Consider the following 18,637-nt stretch of genomic DNA (forward strand, 5'->3'; position numbering starts at 1 on the left):
CTCTTCGTTTATAAAGGCGCTATTAGACTTGCCCTCGGCTGTCTCCCTCTGTTCCCTCCACTTGCACTGTCGCCCCTCCTTCCATTCACACCGTCTCTCTGCAGCTCCTGCCATCTGGAACGGCTCCTCTGTATCTCACTGTCTCATCTGTTGCTTCACATCTCAGCTGAAAGCCAATCTGTTCTCCCCTGTCTGTGCCTCTCCCTTTCTCTGTACCTCAGATAGTCCTACTGAGCACTGCAGCTGTATTGTCCAGCTCTGTAACATGTCTTGTGTGGGTACATTTGCTCTGAAATGTGCTATGCACAGTGAAGTTGTATTGTACTGTACTTGTACTGTACTCCAGGTAGAATCAATGACTTGCTGGCAGCCTCTCCCCTGTATTCTACAAGGGGCTGGGTTTCTCTGGGGCCCTCGGTCCTGCCTCATCTCACAGGCACACAGTGTTTTTTATGTACATGCACCCTGGGGAACTAACACCTTCAGATTTTGTACACACAAACCTCCTTTGGACAAGTGGGCTTTGTACCTGACAGTTCCATCACCTGTGCATGCAAGTGTTAGTCTCTGTCAAAGCTCATGTGTTCAAATGGAGGCATGGGCCCAGAAATCAGCCCCCATGTACCTCTTCAAAGAACATAAGAATGGCCATAGTGGGTCAGACCAAAGGTCCATCCAACCCAGCATCCTGTCCTCCCAACAATGGCCAATGCCAGGTGCCCCAGAGGGAATGAAGAGAACAGGTAATCGTCAAGAGTTTATTGGTATCTGTAGCTCACGAAAGCTCATGCTCAAATAAACTGGTTAGTCTCTAAGGTGCCACAAGTACTGGTATCTCAGTGTAACTCTCTGGCATCTTACTGCCATATCTACAGTGGACCTTTTATTTTTGGTTAGTGTTGGGCATGTGGAACTAGTGGTGTCATCATAAAAATACAAGTGAGTAAACTAGCCTAAACTAAATTCCATATCCCCGAAATGAGAAGTGGGTAAACTCATGTTTACCCTTGACTACATGACTATGTGGAACCACTGGAAGTCCTTTCACACTGTGGCTTTTGTGGGACTCCAGTTAGAACCACCTTCCAGATCTTCTGCACGCTTGTGGTAATTCCGTGCACAAATGACTGTGCATTAATTATCTCCACATGCCAGGTGGATCCACAACTATGATTTTATTTTTGTGCATGCATTTGCACACCTTAAGTACTAGATGCTTATGTAGAAGAGAGAACATTTTAAAGAATAGAATTCTCAGATGCCTGTTTCAGAATGGCTTTGACTTTTCCCGAGTGCAGTGAACACAAACAGATCTCCTCAAAGGCCAGGGTGACTGGGAAATTATTAATTAGGTAGTGAGTGAAAGAGGAGATTGCAGTGTTTGGATTTCCTTTAAAGATCATTATTTTTATCCTACGCTGACATAGCCCAGCACAGCCCAACACAAAATTTCCATTTGGGCAGAACAAACACAGAGAGAGAAGTCCTAGAAAGATGGAAAGAAAGGAGATTGTTGCATATTCTGAGAGAGATGATGGTTGATAAAGTTTAATCAAAGTCTGGACACTTATTTTAAAAAACAAAATGAAAACATATTCCCCCCAAAAAGTGAAAAATAGGAATACAAGAAGTGATTTGAGAACAAGAACCAAACTGGATCTCTCCCAAACTCTGGAAGTGAATCCAAGTCAAACTCTTTTTTTGAGGCCACTTCCATTGTCTTTTTTCTATACCCTTCTACACTTATACATTTCACCCAGAACAGAAAATTCTAAAATCTCCCACAGAGTGTACTGAAATCTCTTATGATCTATCCAGCCCTAGTTTGCAAATCAGAGTGTTTTAAGACCCAATCCTGCAAGGTCCAGAGTACCTTTGGCTGCAGTGGACCTCAGTGGTTGTTGAGGACACCTAGAGCGTTACAGAAAGTACCTTGCAGAATTGGATTCGTAGGTAGTTTGGAGAAACATTCACACTTTGGGGTACTTATCTAAGACAAACATCCCGACTCCTTTGATCTTCACTGATCAATAATAAAAGTGATAACAAGAAAAGAGATGTCTGTCTGGAAATAGGTCCAAGATGCAAAATTAAAATCCATACCTAGACTTCAAATATGCAAGAGTTTTGGATGATCCTTGGGGTTTGGTTCATGCCCTTCTCTTTATGTTACCTTGACCATTAAACCAAACCTCGTTGTGTATGTTGTTTCTTTTAGGTGCTCAGGAGGTTTCTGCTGCCATTTGAATCAAACTGCAAATGATGATGCACTTATGAAAAGAAAAAGTAAATCATCCAGTTGGACTGTGCAACGAGCCCTTAGAAAAAAACTGACTTGAAAGGTATGTGAGGTTTAGAGTCTGGAGAGTACCGTAGCATAGCCGCTGAGGAAGTTCATTTCAATTTGGAAGAACTGTTCAGTTCATCCGACGTTTTCCCCTTTTCTGTTCACAACTTTTCCAAGAGTTTGTGTGAGCTGGTATTTGGGGAATGGCTATTCCATACTTACATGCTGGCAAAGATATGGGTGTAGGAGTGTGGATATTTGCCATTCGTGAAAGAAACGCTTGTGCAGTTCTATTACATTTGTCATCTAATCAGAAAACAGAAACAACAGCATGTGGCTAAGGTGGCCAATTGTGCACCATGAATAAAAAATAGTGATGTAACTGAAGTGAACAGTGTGTGAAGAACTCACTGGCTGAGATTTTTTTGCATAAAGGTGTTGGACAGACAATCATGCCTAGTAAATAAATTAGTCAAAATCCAAGCCTGTTAATGGGTAAGTTGTGAAAAGGAAAAAAGGGTAAGACTGGAATAAATTGTCTGCTGCTAGAGATCCTCCCAGCTCTAGTGATGTGCGTTCCTTCTGCACAGTAACAATGTGCCTTCCCCTCCCTAGCCCTTTCATGGCAACCATCCTTCTGGGAGGCTTTCAACCTTCCCCTAATTAGTATCACAGTAATGAAGCTTGACTTAGAAAATATTATTTTGTCTTTGACGTGCTTTGCAATTTGATATCAGAACAGCCTGACTTCTGGACAAATGAGCTCCTCTAAGGGACAGGCAAGCCAGCTCACTTTGCTGTCCTAGGAGATCGCCAAGTTTAGGGAAAGCATTGTGTGGAGATTAAGGGATCTGTGGCAAGGAGCCAGCCGTATCCAGGCTTCAGGAATTGCTCGTACTGGACATACTGTATTAACGATGCTGGATTATGATTACAAACAAAAATACACTATGAATAGACAATACGTTGCTACCCTCAGTCCTCCACAGGTTAATACCAGCATTTCCTTCAGCCAAGATTAGCGTGCAGCAGACTAGTAATAATAATAGTTTGCATACATGTAGCCCTTTTCATCAATAGATCTTTTATCTCTAAGGCCAGTTCTTAATTTGTGCCAGGGCTGAGCCCTGTCACCTCTTGGCTTGGCAGTTCATAGCCCTGGCACCTCTCGGCTTGACGCATCAGTTATGAATGTTTGAGCCCCAGCACTTCTTTCATTACAAATTAAGACCCGTCTCAGGCCGTACTTGAATTGCAGGATGATTGTCAAAACCCTGCGGCTGAGTTGTGGACAAGCCATGGAAAATTCCAGAAAAGTAATAATAGACCTCATTATTTGCAGTATTAAAGTCCATTATTATTTTTCTGCAATTTTCTGCTGCCTGCTGCCTGGGGCTCATAGCCGGGGGCTCCCACTGCCGGCCACCCGGGGCTGACAGTGGGGGCTCCCGCTCTCAGACCCAAGGCGGTGAGGGCTCTCCCTGTCAGCAATGCACACGGCAGGGCTCCCGCTGTGAGAACTGTGGTAGAAGCCTAATCTTGCAGAATCCACAATATCACAAGTTAAATATGAGCTTAGTTATTTCCGTTTTAAAGATGGGGGTAGCTGGGACCTAGAGAAACAATTTGCTCAAGGTCATCACAGCAAGTCTGTGGTAGAGTGGGGAATAGGAGGGTTATGGTGGATAATCAGTTTCCAGCGTGACACTGTGGTCAAAAGGGCTAATGCAATCCTGGGATGCATGAACAGGGCCATCTTGAGTAGGAGCAGACCGGTTATTTTACTTCTGTCTTTGGCACTGGTACAACTGCTGCCAGAATCCTGTGTCCAGTTCTGGTGTTTGCAATTCAAGAAGGATGTTGATAAATTGGAGAGAGTTCAGAGAAGAGCCACAAGGATGATTAAAGGGTTACAAAACCTACCTTAGAGTGATAGACTCAAAGAGCTTGATCTGTTTAGCTTCCCAAAGAGAATGGTAAGGGGTGAGATTGGGAACGAACATTTGAAAAAGGGCTCATCAGTCTAGGCACAGCCTCTCCAGAATGTGGGGTTATCCAAACAGCAGCGAAAAGCTGGTGAGCCCATGTATGACTGCAGCCCTAATTACCATGAAACCGAATCCTGGATTCCTTTGTGTGACCGTGCGAATGCTTCCCTTTGAGGGACGGCCTTTGTTTCTATAGAAAACACAACGTGGTGAGTGATGGCAAGGAAGAGAAAGAGGCTTTTAGTACCTTCTGCAGGAGTTTGCTGGCTTTTGTTTCATTTCAAAGCTTTCCTCTCCTGCAGGGTTGGAGGGAATTTGCCAACATGCAAATCTGGCTGTGGTCCTTGTTGTCTTTCCCCTTTCACACCTTCCCTTGGGCCAAATTCAGAGGTGATGTAAACAGGTATGAGTTACATGTCCTGGGGACATACTCTGATCTCTGCTTCAGGCTGTTGGTGTAAATTATATCATAAACTGGCCCAGTGAGTGTAGGTTCTGTATATAATGAGATAGGGGAAAGCTCAGATTGTTTCAGGAAAAACCACCAGCAGCAGTGTGTGTTTTCTTGTAGACCTCCCTACACTCTCCTGGTGTTTGCATTTCCTGGGCATGTGCATAGGCACTTACCCATGTGTGACTTCCACTGGCACTTACCTTGTCTCTAAACTGTGTGTTCATAGAGATGAACTTTGCAATGGCAAAGTATTTCCCGGAGGTAAGTTCATTTTGTAGGATAATTTGTAGTTGGTCTTGGTAGCAGGAAACAAGCTCACAAATCCATTGTCGGGAATCACTAGGAAGAAATGTGTCTCCTCTGGGTAGGCAGGGAGATTCTTGAGATTCTTGTAATCAGACAGCCTTCCTGTTACCCTGTCCACATACTATTGTCACAATACTTAGCAAAAAAGGACAATTAGTGTGGTGGTATTTATCTTAAAGTCTAAGAAGAGGCAGCTAAGGTGTAAATAATACAGGTGAAGGCCTGTGGCCATGCAGTGGGAACATCATTCGACACCTATGCTATGAGAACACTTCCTTGTTTGCTTTTGAAGCCAACATAAACATGCGCGGATGAGTGATTTGCACAGCTGATGGGAAAATGTCTGGTGTATCAGTAACCTGAGTCACACCCCACTTTGGATCTGCTCCAACTCCCAATCTGGCCAATGGGAGTCTTTCTATTGACTTGAATTGGAGTTGGATCAGGTCCCTAATCCCCACAGGACACTGAGAATTTGAGGTCCTGCCAAGAGCACCAGAACCTTTGTAGAAGTGTGTGTATGTGTGTGTGTGTGTGGGGGGGGAACCAATGCCAAAGAGCCCCCTCCCTCCTTGCAGCTGGCTGCTCCTGCCCTGAGCTTCTCTCTTCTGTCACCACAGCAGCCCCTGGTGGGCAAAAGGTGTAATTGCAGTGCCTCCCTGGCAGAATCTATTATTTTGCTGGGGGAAAAAATCTGCAGGGGACATGAATTATGCGCATATGTTTCTTTTGTTAAAAAGGGAGGGAGGGGCATGGCCTCTGACCCCCCTGGTTCTGGTGCCCGTGGGGCCTGCTACATAAAGGCCCAAAGTTTCAAGAGCAGCCTCTTACTTTGCTCTTGGATAATTGTAAGAGGGTACCGGATGGTTGTGTCTCTAGTGACCAAATATGACAGATTTTTTTTTCCCAAGGCCAGATGACAAAATGGCCAGAAGAGTGTCTCTTGGCTTTCTGTTGCTTTAATTTCTTGGCACCACGTTAGCAGATGTCTAAAACTAGGAATCCTTTTCTTCTCCAGCTGAAAAAGCTTTTACAGCAGGTTAAATGTTGTGTCTAAGCTGCCTTTCAATGGTTTTCTGCAGTATAAAGTGCACGGGAGTGGAGTGTGGTTTAATATGTTTGGTTCCTTTGGAACAGGGAAGCTTTGAATGCATGGACTAGTTACGTATTCCAGACATGAATTGTATTATCCTGCCGTAGGTTTTTTAAAATAAAAATAGGTTGGCTGAACAATGCTAACCGTTTGAGCGCTTGCTGTATGATGAGCAGTGACTTGAAATAATGTTTACTTAACCTACAGTGACAGACTAAAACTTTATTGTTTCTAATTTTAATACATATTTTACATAGGTGAGATGACATTGTTATTAAAAATGAAAACATTTGTTGATCTAAAGCATAAATGGACTGTAGCCTGAAATCCTTTGAAGTGGTCTGTCCTTTTCTTGATGTAATACACCTGAGCTTGTGAGCATAAACAGGGTCCACTGATCCCGTGATATGCATTGGGGCCAAAACCCAATATATAAAATTATCTTAAAAACAAAAAACAACCGAACTTCCTACTTCATGTTTGTCTTCAGTGCCTGCACTCACTCTGGGGAATAAGCTAGGACCAAGTTTCATAAGTACAAGTTTAATAAGTGCAGCTATAGACTGCCTTGGAAATGCTGTGCTAGGCAAAGTTAGATTGCTAGGTGTGTTGGTATGGATATATGGCTTAGCTTGAGCAAAAGTTTGAGGTATATCCAAACAGCAATAATTACAGCTCTGAATGAGCCATAGAAAATGAAAAGACAGGAAAAGGGGGAGGTGACGTGTATTAGAGGTTAGCATGAGGTCTAGGGGTTTTTTTGTGTTGTTTGTATTTCAAGTTCTACAACAAAAAGATGCCTGCCCAAACCTTTAGATGACCTGCCGTACTTAAAATTGCTTACATCATGCAATAAATAAAGCAACCCTCAATCAAGCTTGCCTCTGAGCTATACCAGCTGCAATCGAGTCATACCATAAGCAAGCCAAAACCGCTATCTGCTTCAGACCTCGTCTCTGTTTGCACATTTTGCTGTTAATGGCTTTCACTGGGAGAGAGGAAGGATAGTCATGCGGCTGAGGGTATTTGGAATCAGATCGGAGTTCCATTCCTGACTTCACTGTATAACGTTGGTCAAGTTACTTCACTGCTCTGTGCCATAGTTTCCCCATCAGTAATAAGAGGATAATGCTTATCTTCCTCAGAAGAGTATTATGCAGAGAAGTGGCTGGATTTTCAAAGGTGTCAAGAGTTTGCCCCCCTTTTTGACTTTATTGGGCTTTTTGGGTCTCAGCACTTCTGAAGATCGGGACATTATTGTAAAACAACTGGAAATACTCGTGTGGAAAGTCATAGTGCAGTATGGGTAGATATAAGTGCAAAACACATATTGCTGTTGATGGCTAGATGATCTCAGCTGAAGACAATTTGGAAGTGCTCATTTCACCCAACTGACAATACCCAAAAAGCGCCATCAGTTATTTCACTGGGTACAGCAACATGGAACACTCATGGCCAACCCTTCCAATTCCCCGCGGCATGAACATAGCACGGGGCTGAAGCTATAACTCTGTGTCTCTGTCTTTTGCACAAAGTTAGCAGCCTAATGTTGATTGTGGTTTGGAAAACACCTTCGTCAATGATATGGTCCATGGGTTCTCATCCTTCTTTTCTTTATGGCCAGATGAGATGGAGGGGCCAGGGCCCAGAAACAAGGGGAGGAGGATGTGAAAACCTTGTATTATAACGTTGAGTCGTGGTATGGAAAACATTCATAACTGCTGCTTGTGGGCAGTATGTCCCTGTTGGACAGACTCCCACAATACTTGGGAATATACATGACTGTATATCAGACGTGTCCCAGATGACTGACATAACAAGGCTCCAGCCCTCCACTTCTCTGAGGGGAATTTGTGATCACGGAACCACTGTAAATATATGACTCGTACTTTTGGCAGCCTCGGCCAAAGAGCACTCTGCATTTATATTTTGAGAGGGTTTTTTCCCTAATGTTCTTCTTTGTGAACTTGTATGAAACACATCCCAGAGCCAGGAAACCTTTTAAGTCTTCTTCCATCTGCTTCTTTAGTCTACAGCACCCTGAGGTCTACAGTTAAAGTGTGGGAAGCATGTGTGCGTATGTCCTGATGTTCCATGATCAAACAAAGAAGTGTTTATTTCTCTATATAGGCCCCACTACATACACACTTGATTACAGTGTACCTTCCCTGTGGAGAACATAGCAAATATTAAAGGGCTCTTTAGTCTAGCATAGAAAGTCAGAACAAGAACCAATAGCTGGAAGCTGAAGCCAGGAAAATTCAGATGAGAAATTAGGCACACATTGTAAGCAGTGAGGGTGATTAACCACTAGAACGAGCTGCCAAGGGAAGCGGTGGATCCTACGTCTCTTGATAGTTTCAAATCGACGCTGGATGCCTTTTTGGCAGACGTGTTTTAGCCAAAGACCAGCGATCATCCTCCTTTCTTTTTTCTGTTACCACGGTTGGGTAAGGCCGACTTCTGTTGGTTGCTTGGCTTAGTAACGACCACCAGCCACCTCAAGTGTAAGCCCCTTTTACTGATGGGGGACGGAGGCACAGAGGGTACATCTACGGATGAATCAGCTGACTCGGACTCGCAGGGCTATAAAATTGCAGTGAAGATGTTCAGACTCGCTGGACTCTGAGACTCTGCAGGTGGGGAGGGTCTCGGAGCCGAAACCTGAGCCTCTACACTGCAATTTTATAGACCTGCAGCCCAAGCTTAGGGTGGCCACCTTTTTAAAAGGCAAAAGCGGGAAGCAGGAGGCTTCTGTGGCTGCCCCCATCCTACTGCTCTTCCTCCCGAGGCCCTGCCAGAGAGCAGCCCCTGGCCTGTGTCCCCACTCCCAGGGCAGGTGGAGGGTCTGGGGCTCCCCACAGCAGCCCGGGCTTCCTGGGTGGCTCTTACCACAGCCTGGCTCTGGATTCCAGTCTGGCCAGGGGCAGGGCCTCAGGGGGAGAGGAGGAGCAGGGGGCGAGGCATTGGGGGAAGAGGAGGAGCAGGGATGGGGCCTTGTGTTGAGGGGATGCTAAGGCCCACCTCGGCTCCCCCATCGGGAAGAGGCTGGTGCTGCCCCTGAGCCTCAGGCAGGCATGCAGCAGTGCCACAGGGAATCCAGGACAAATGCTGTCCTGGAGTCATTCAGCCTGGGACCAGGACTTGGACTTTGTATTTTGGGACGGTCCCGCCCAATTGGTGACTGGTGGTCACCCTACCCAAGCCTGAGTCAGGCTTTGAGACTCAGTGACTGGGAGTTTTATGTCAGCATAGATGTACCCAGGGAGGTTAAGTGACTTGCCCAAGGTCTCACAGGAAGTCTGGGTTGGAGTAGGGATTGAAACCAGGGTCCCCCAGGCTGTAGGCTGGTGCCCTAACTGGACAATCCTTCCTCTCAAATTTAGTAAAGTAGAAATTATTGTGCTCAATACAGGAGTAACTGAACGCAATTTTATGGCCTGTGATATCCAGGAGATCTGACTAGATGATCTCATCGGGGTGGCAGGTTTGTAGAAATTTTGGTGGTGCCCAGAACCTGCCCCTGCCCAAACTCCGCCCCCCCCCCAACTCTGCCCCCCACCTGCCCAAGGCTCTGGGAGGGAGTTTGGGTGGGGGAGGAGGTCTGGGGTGCAGGCCCTAGGCTAGGGCAGGGGATTGGGGTGCAGGTTCTGGGAGGGAGTTTGGGGATGGGAGGGGGTGCAGAGGGAGGGGTGTAGGGTGAGGGCTGGGGGGTGTGGGGTATGGGAGGGGCTTAGGGCAAGAGTAGAGGTGTGGGGGTGAGGGCTCTGACTGGGGCTGGGAATGAGGGGTTTGGGCTGTGGGAGGGGCTCAGGGTGAGAGTAGGAGTGTGGGGGGTGAGGGATCTGTCTGGGGCTGGTGGGTTTGGGGGGTTAGAGAGGCTTAGGGCTAGGACAGAGGGTTGGAGTGCAGGGGGATGAGGCTCTGGCTGGGGATGAGGGGTTTGGGGTGTTGGAGGGGCTCAGGGCTGGGGCAGAGGGTTGGCGTGCAGGGGGATGAGGGCTCTGGCTGGGGCTGGAGATGAGGGGTTTGTGGTGTTGGAGGGGGCTCAGGGTTGGGGTGTGGGGGGATGAGGGCTCTGGCTGGGGCTGGAGATGAGGGGTTTGTGGTGTTGGAGGGGGCTCAGGGCTGGGGCAGAGGGTTGGGGTGTGGGGGGATGAGGGCTCTGGCAGGTACTGGGGATAAGGTGTTTGGGGTGTTGGAGGGGCTCAGTGCTGGGGCAGAGAGCTAGGGTGCAGGGGGATGAGGGCTCTGGCTGGGACTGGGGATAAGGTGTTTGGGGTGTTGGAGGGGCTCAGGGCTGGGGCAGAGGGTTAGGGTGTGGGGGGATGAGGGCTCTGGCAGGGACTGGGGATAAGGTGTTTGGGGTGTTGGAGGGGCTCAGGGCTGGGGCAGAGAGTTGGGTGCAGGGGGATGAGGGCTCTGGCTGGGACTGGGGATAAGGTGTTTGGGGTGTTGGAGGGGCTCAGGGCTGGGGCAGAGGGTTAGGGTGTGGGGGGATGAGGGCTCTGGCAGGGACTGGGGATAAGGTGTTTGGGGTGTTGGAGGGGCTCAGGGCTGGGGCAGAGAGTTGGGTGCAGGGGGATGAGGGCTCTGGCTGGGACTGGGGATAAGGTGTTTGGGGTGTTGGAGGGGCTCAGGGCTGGGGCAGAGGGTTTGGGTGGGGGGGGATGAGGGCTCTGGCAGGGACTGGGGATAAGGTGTTTGGGGTGTTGGAGGGGCTCAGGGCTGGGGCAGAGGGTTAGGGTGTGGGGGGATGAGGGCTCTGGCAGGGACTGGGGATAAGGTGTTTGGGGTGTTGGAGGGGCTCAGGGCTGGGGCAGAGGGTTAGGGTGTGGGGGGATGAGGGCTCTGGCAGGGACTGGGGATAAGGTGTTTGGGGTGTTGGAGGGGCTCAGGGCTGGGGCAGAGAGTTGGGTGCAGGGGGATGAGGGCTCTGGCAGGTACTGGGGATAAGGTGTTTGGGGTGTTGGAGGGGCTCAGGGCTGGGGCAGAGAGCTAGGGTGCAGGGGGATGAGGGCTCTGGCTGGGACTGGGGATAAGGTGTTTGGGGTGTTGGAGGGGCTCAGGGCTGGGGCAGAGGGTTAGGGTGTGGGGGGATGAGGGCTCTGGCAGGGACTGGGGATAAGGTGTTTGGGGTGTTGGAGGGGCTCAGGGCTGGGGCAGAGGGTTAGGGTGTGGGGGGATGAGGGCTCTGGCAGGGACTGGGGATAAGGTGTTTGGGGTGTTGGAGGGGCTCAGGGCTGGGGCAGAGGGTTGGGGTGTGGGGGGATGAGGGCTCTGGCAGGGACTGGGGATAAGGTGTTTGGGGTGTTGGAGGGGCTCAGGGCTGGGGCAGAGGGTTGGGGTGTGGGGGGATGAGGGCTCTGGCAGGGACTGGGGATAAGGTGTTTGGGGTATTAGAGAGGCTCAGGGCTGGGGCAGAGGGTTGAGGGTGCGGTGGGGGGGTGAAAGCTCTGGCGGGGGGTGTGGGCTCTGGGGTGGGGCTGGGCTGGGGATGAGTTTGGGGGGCAGGCAGGCTGCTCCGGGACAGGGGCCAGAGAGGAGCACTCCCCCCAGCCCTTTCCCTGCCGGCAGCAGCGAGCTCTGGGGGAGGAGCCCCCCTTTCCCGCCCCCCCCCAGCAGCACACTCCCCCCCACCACTGTCACTGCATGTGCTCCTTGGGCCCCTCTCAGGCCCAGGAATCTCCCTCCCCTCCCTGTGGTGGGTGCCGGGGGGAGCTGCATGCGCCTCCTCCCCTGCTGTCGCCCCTGCCTGTAGCCTCACTGGGGGCGAGGGATGGGGCTGCCCCTTGCCCAGCGTGGGGCAGGAGCGGTGACTGCGGGCGGGGGCGCCCCTGTGCTGGTGGAGGGTCCCGCCGGAAAAGGGAAGGGTCTGAGGTGGAAGGGCAGGCCCAGTCAGTTTGCCCTGGCAGCGAAGATGGGGGCACTAGGACTCTGCGGCAGCCGTTGCTGCAGGGAGGCAGCAGGGAGCTGCATGGAAGAGGCAGAGGCAGGGATGCTCTTCTCCGGGGCCCAGGGGCGGGGAGGGGGCAGCAAGCGGGGGCTGGGGGAGAAACGGTGGGGGGGGCTGCAAGTGGGGCTGGGTGTTCCAAATATGGGTGGGGCCGGACCCCGGGGCTCTGAATATTGCTGGTGCTAAGGCACCACGTGGAGATAGAACTCGCCGCCTATGGATCTAATGGACCCTTCTGCCTGAAGCCCTATGAATCTGTGCATCTAGGCCATTGCCAGGCTGGCAAACCCTTCATTTTATTTTTAAAGTTGCAAAGGATGAGCAGGAAACGAAGTAAACAAAGGTCACATTTGTGCTGGAAAGGATAAATGCAGAATGTCGACTGGTTCACTGCAGATATACACACACACCACCCGGGCTGCAGCATCACACGGTTAGAAATCAATTGCCATTGTACTTAACTTCACAGCCACTCAGAGCAGCTGTGTGTGGACCTCTGGCCTGCTGTCAGGCATATGGTAACAGGTGTTGGTTTTGGTTGTGGGCAAGTGGATAGGTGTTGGGCTTTTTTTTGCTAGCATAGCTGTAAGGCGGTGATTAAATCACACCAGGCTGTGAGCCCTCAAATATATACCTGTGGAAGTGAGTGCTGTTAAACATCACAAGTCTCCCTGGAATTGAAAGCATCTCCCGAGTATTCATATTGGGAGTCTGACCACTGGATGTTGCTGAGCTCTGACCACTGGAGCATGCCTCTTTCTGGCTCATAGTCCAGTGGCGCCCCTTGTGCATAGTGGGACACAATCCCCATAGTGAATTGCTTACAGGCTAAACAGAAATACAGACCCTGGGCAAGAGGGGAAACAGGCACAGAGGAAGCCAAGTGGCTTGGCCAAGGTCTCACACAGCAAGATGGTGGCATAACCAGCAATAGAATCCAGGTCTGTGATTCCTATCTGTCTTTGGTATGTATTTGGCCCCCCCTTACCACAGTATCTGTGTACCTGAGAATCTGTCATGTATTTTTCCTCATGAAACCCCTGTGAGATAGGGCAGGGCTATTATGCAGATGGGGGACTGAAACCTGCAGAGGGTACGGGCCACATTTTTCAAAAGGGGCCTACGTGCCTCTTTCCCATTGGTTTCAATGGGAGCTAGGCTCCTCCTCACCTTTGAAAATCCCAGTAGGTGCTTCTTTGTATTTTTAGTGCCTAAATATCTTTAAAACCCTGCCTGTTTCTTGCCCAAAGTCACATAGGAAGCCTGTGGTAGTGCAGAGAACTGAACCAAGTTTCCCAAGTCCTACTCTAATACCCTACCCACTAGACCTATGGTTCTCAAACTTTTTTTTCACAGACCACTCGAAAATTGCTGAGGGTCTCGGCGGACCACTTACTGATCTTTCCAAATGTTGTTTGTACCCTTAGCTAACTATTGTAAAGTGCTTTGGATAAAAGCGCTATATAAAAAAACCTTAATAATAATGAACGTTTTTTTGTTCTACAACTAAAAGCACGCAACTCATATTTTAGTATGAGTCATCTTACCTTTCTAATGCAATGGATGTTCCCTCTCTCCCCAGCTGCAGCAGCCCCCAAGCTGGGGCTGGGAAGGAGGGGGGTCTCTCCCCCGCCGCAGCAGCCCCTGAGCTGGGGCTGGGGAAAAGGGCCATCTCTCCCAGGTGGCCGCAGCCCTGGAGCTGGGGAAAGTCACCTCTTTCTCTGGCCGCCGCAGCCCTGCACATCGGAAATTCCCCCCACCCCCTCTTCTCACCCCACTGCCCCCTCCCACCTACCCCTTATTCCCCCCAAGGCCACCACCTCACTTTAAATGTGCATCTTCTCCAGTGTCCAGGCACCTAATTAGTGGAGCCACGCCTGCGCGGCTCCACTAATTAGGTGGGTGGCCCTTCATTCTCTCGTGTGCGGCTGCCCAGGTGCGCACCTTAAAGGGAACCATCCGCGGATCACCTGAATGGAGCTCGCGGACCACTGGTGGTCCGCAGACCACAGTTTGAGAACCTCTGCACTAGACAACACTAACTTTCCCAAAGCTCCCTTTCCGCAACGTTTCCACTCTGTATACATCCCCATGGGCACGTAGGCTGCAATAGAGATCAGGTACAGTTATGCTATGTAACCTAATCAGCATGTATGCAGGCACAGAAGCCATGCAGTGCTGGGAGGACACATGCCTGCACAGGTGTAATGTGTCGCTGTGCATCTTTCCTTTGAGAATGCACATGCCCGTACCGTGATGCTGCTTATCATCCCATGGGAAGACATGTTGTGAATCATATAATAATCCTGGAAATATCGCTTTCCTGTTTCTGGGAAAAGTGTAATGTCGATGTAACTTGAGCCTGTGCAGCTATCTGATTGCTCAGGTCTACGTGCGGTAAGGCAGGGATATTTCTAATATTACGTGAGTACCTTGTACATTCTGGTCTGTTAGCAGATATGCCCTTAGAAACGCAATGCACATCAAACATTTATTATTGTTGCTGTTCGTCCTTGGTTTGGAAGTAAAACCTTTCTAGCTGTAAGTGACAACACCAAATCTGATTAAAGAGCCTGCAGTTTTCCTCCTGTCAGGTCCCTCATATACCTCCAATGCTTTAGAGTTATCTATTTTCTAATACACTAAGTAACACCGCTAAAACCAGAAAAAGGAAGATATATCTTCCTGTAGTCTGCATTAATTCCACTTTAGACAAGTGCCTACACTTCCCTGATCATTATAGTTGAAAATGTAGTGATTATTGGCACATGCCTTCTCTATCAACAAGTTCTAGGATTGAAATAATTTAGTTCTCTGGGCCCTTTAGGATCTTTTTCTAAACACACCTTCCTCTCTAGTTCTCAATCTGAATGATGCTGCCTAATCTAATCTGTAACTAATTACTAAAAAATAAACCAACTTAAATCGTCCTGTTCACTTGGCCTGTTAGAACTTTGCCAAGATTTCTTTTTTTTATTGGGTGTTGAAATATATACTTGACTCATTAGAATGTCAGCTCAGATTAGCCTCATACCTTTCAGCTGTGTCTGGTTTGCAGAGATATCTGATTTAAAGGGGATCTGCCAAGCTTTCACAAAAACACAGTTCTTCCAATATTCCAAATCAGTACAGCAACATGGGACAAATCCTGATATCCTTCCGTGTGCACAGCTCCCATTGACTTCAGTGCGTTACTCTCCTAGGCCTCCATTCAACTTTTCTGCCCCTGGGAAAGTACATTCAATATATGGAACTCTTTCCCTATTATGCTGGGTTGTTTTTGACAAACAGCCCTTTGGCTCCGACATCTTCAAGACAGGGATCTGTAGAGGATATTTCCTTTTGGGGGAAGGGTAATTATCACTCTTGATGTTTTTTTGAAAGCCTTTTCGTGTAGATTTCTGTTCCCCACCATCCAATTTCCGTTTGAGAGTTGAGGTGGTACCATACACTGTAGTATGTTAAAACTACGTCAGAAAAGCCGTGAGCAATGTGCATTGAGGAGATATATGTAACACGGCTTGGTGCTTAGTACAGTGTGTGATGTAGGATTCCCAGGAAAGGAATTATCACAATTACTATTTATCTTTTGGAGGTCTGTAACTGTTTTTGGTTTTAATAAGAAATCCTTATACAGGTAACCCCTTCACCCCGGCCCCTTTTTTCCTCTTGGATTATAAAATAAATAGCATCTCCTGAAAAATTACAGAGAAAACCAAAGAGGTTTGTAACATTTTGCATATTTCTTTAAGTCCTGGAGTGGGATTCAAACCTATGATGATCTGGTCTAGAAGTGTATCCTGCTAACTGAGCCACAGTAATGACTAAACAGATAGCCAGAGCAATCATTTGTTTGTACTAATTAAATGTCACTTGTTTAGCATAGAATTAACATAATACAAAGACTGAGCAAATCACTGGGGATAAAAATGGGGGACTCCTGCGCTTGCAGAGTGGAAATGGACAAATAGAACCCTGTAAAATTTCTTCCATCTCTAATTATCCTTCTAGTTTATTATTTAAAGCCTGTCCATTGGGGTTCTCTAAGAGTGGAGCAGACAAAATTTCAGGCTGTATTTGCACAACAAACTATAAAGTCTCAGTTAGTAATTATTGTCTAGTAAATAAATATATTAAGACCAAGTTTTAAAGTGCAGATAATGGCAAGTGTGCTAAGGAGGCATAATCTAACAACGAAATCTGACCAACAGGCACTGGGGAAAAGGCAAAGCACTTCCTACAGGAGTCCTCATCAGGGAGACAGTCTGTGCATTCGATCAAAGATTGCAGCTGGTGGTGCTGAATCAATGTGAATAGGGTCAGCTAGGAAATGAGAGACAAAACTGAAATCAGAAGCACCGCTCAAGGGCTTTTCAGTTACTTGTACAAGTTTCCATTGATACTTGGCAGTTTCTCTAAAGCAACGCATCTAGAAGATTTAAACAGAGAGTTCCTCCTTATGTGCTTAATATCTGGCTCCTGTTTTACACTGCTGCTGGCCTTGAGGGGAGCAAAAGTGCTAAATCACAGGCCGCATGGCAAGTAGCAGCCCTCTTTGTTCCCACTCTGCTGGCCCAATCCCGTTCTGCTCTTCCGCTTCTGGGGGTTTCATCATTCTTTATGGAATTGTTCTTAAAATCTGATAAGCAGACACTTGGCTCAGGGTGTGTTAGTCTGCAGTGTAGCTACCTACTGAGGATCAGCAATGCAATCAGTCTTCTTGGTGTGTTAAGACTAGATTTTATCATAAGAAGACAGGTTCTGGGCTTGCGGAGCGTGCAAAAACAGTAGTTGAATTAATGCAGGTAAAGGCTTCTGGTGAACAGATTAATTCATCTTAGCAGCTTTGCTAGTGGAGATGATCCTTTGTGACTGAACTGACCGCCCAAGAGGAATTCATCTGTGCATAAAAATTGTATGTGCTGTGATGTTTTCCCTCTCTCCCCCACCTTTCATGTATCACATGTTGTCTTAGATTGTAACTTTTTCAGGGCAGGAACCATTTCTATCTCAGTTTGTACAGTGACTAGCTCAGTCTTAATTGGGCCCCCTGGGTGTTACCATAATATTAGTAACAAATGACAGTACTAGCTCTCACTGTGCCCCTAAAATGTCCCCATGAAATGCTTTTGGCAGTAGAATTGGGTCAGAGCTAAAAAGTTTAGATTCCAGTCTGGATTGAAACCTCTCCAGAGTTCTAGGCTTCCAGATCTAGGGTTTTCGCTTGGGTTCTAGTAGAGATGACATACTTACCTGAAATTCCTCAAAGTTCGAGTAACTTCACATCTAAACTTAGTCTGGACCTGTCTTTCTTGCCAGGCTGAGTCAGACTATTGGTCTCTGTCGTCGACTCACTGCCAACAGAGGCCAATTGCTGACACTTTGGAGAAAAGTGGAAAGTTGCCATGGTATACTTGATTGTCACTGAAATGCCACATTTTATATTTATATATATATATATATAAAATCGGCAACTGCAGGAAAAAAAGGTGTTTTAAAAGATTGATTAAAAGCCTGTTTCAGCTTCACATTGCTGATTTTATTAGAATAACGTAACATCAATAAAAGGAACAGTGCAGCTTCAGACCAAACTGAAGTTGCATTGATCAGATATTCATGCTCTGACAGTTGATAGGAGTTGGGGGGGAGCAAGAATGGGGATTAAAGATGCTTGCTGTTTTCATCAACTTTACGAAGGCATTTGATTTGATTTGGAGGGATGTTTTATGGGAAATAGTAACTTCATATGAAGTGTCAGATAAGATAACTGCAATGATAAAAGCTATGTATGAAGACTCTTGGGCTGCTTTAAGAATTGGAAGAAAATGGTTCAAGTCAAAGTTTGGTGCAAGACAAGGGAGCATGGAATCATCATCACCTTTCATCGTGTTCTTAAACTGGATGTTAAGAATGGTAGATGAGTTGCAGAGAGTGACACTGGATGATCTCAAATTAAGCTCCTTAGGTTATGCGGATGTTATTGTACACGTGTCAGAATTTGCTACCTTGGAAAAATGGTGTAGTTGACTTACAATAAATGCCAAGAAGACAAAGTGGTTGCATCTTGTAAAAAGGGCAATAGATGAAATGTTGAAATCCAGAAGCGGTGAGGTCACAGAATACGTAGAATCTTATGTGCGCGGAGGATCCTTGATCAGAACCGATGGTTCCATTGAGGATGAGGTTAAAAGGAGATGTCTCTTAGCCACAAGTGCTGTGCAGAAATTATGGACTAATAAACACATTATGTTTGGTACCAAAGTGAATATTTATCAAAGCATTGAACTACCAGTATTACTCTATGGTCTAGAAGCAGCTGCATTAAATGAAACAGACATCAGAAAGTTGGAAGCAGTTCTTGGAAACATGGCAGTGTCAAATGGAATGATTTTAAGACAAATGAAGTTAGAAGGAGAGTAGGATGTGAAATCACAGAGACTGGCTGCAATCAAAAAGATTCTGATAGCAGAGATACTGCAGAAGACACACACAAGATAGGATTGCCAACTTTCTGATTGCAGAAAACCGAACACCCATCCCCTGCCCCTGCCCA

At 47.5% G+C, this 18,637-nt stretch overlaps 1 protein-coding gene across 1 annotated transcript in view; it reads left to right on the forward strand.

The window, feature by feature from the left end:
• Positions 1-2,342, forward strand: part of LOC102936124 (BTG3 associated nuclear protein) — a 420,839-nt gene extending 418,497 nt beyond the window's left edge. Inside the window, exon 19 of the mRNA XM_037877636.2 lies at positions 2,219-2,342. The gene's annotated coding sequence lies outside the window, so the exon portion shown is untranslated. The remainder of the gene's footprint in view (positions 1-2,218) is intronic.
• Positions 2,343-18,637: the final 16,295 nt, after the last annotated feature.

Source organism: Chelonia mydas, chromosome 12 (genome assembly GCF_015237465.2).
Source record: "Chelonia mydas isolate rCheMyd1 chromosome 12, rCheMyd1.pri.v2, whole genome shotgun sequence".
In the NCBI taxonomy this organism is placed as follows: domain Eukaryota; kingdom Metazoa; phylum Chordata; order Testudines; family Cheloniidae; genus Chelonia; species Chelonia mydas.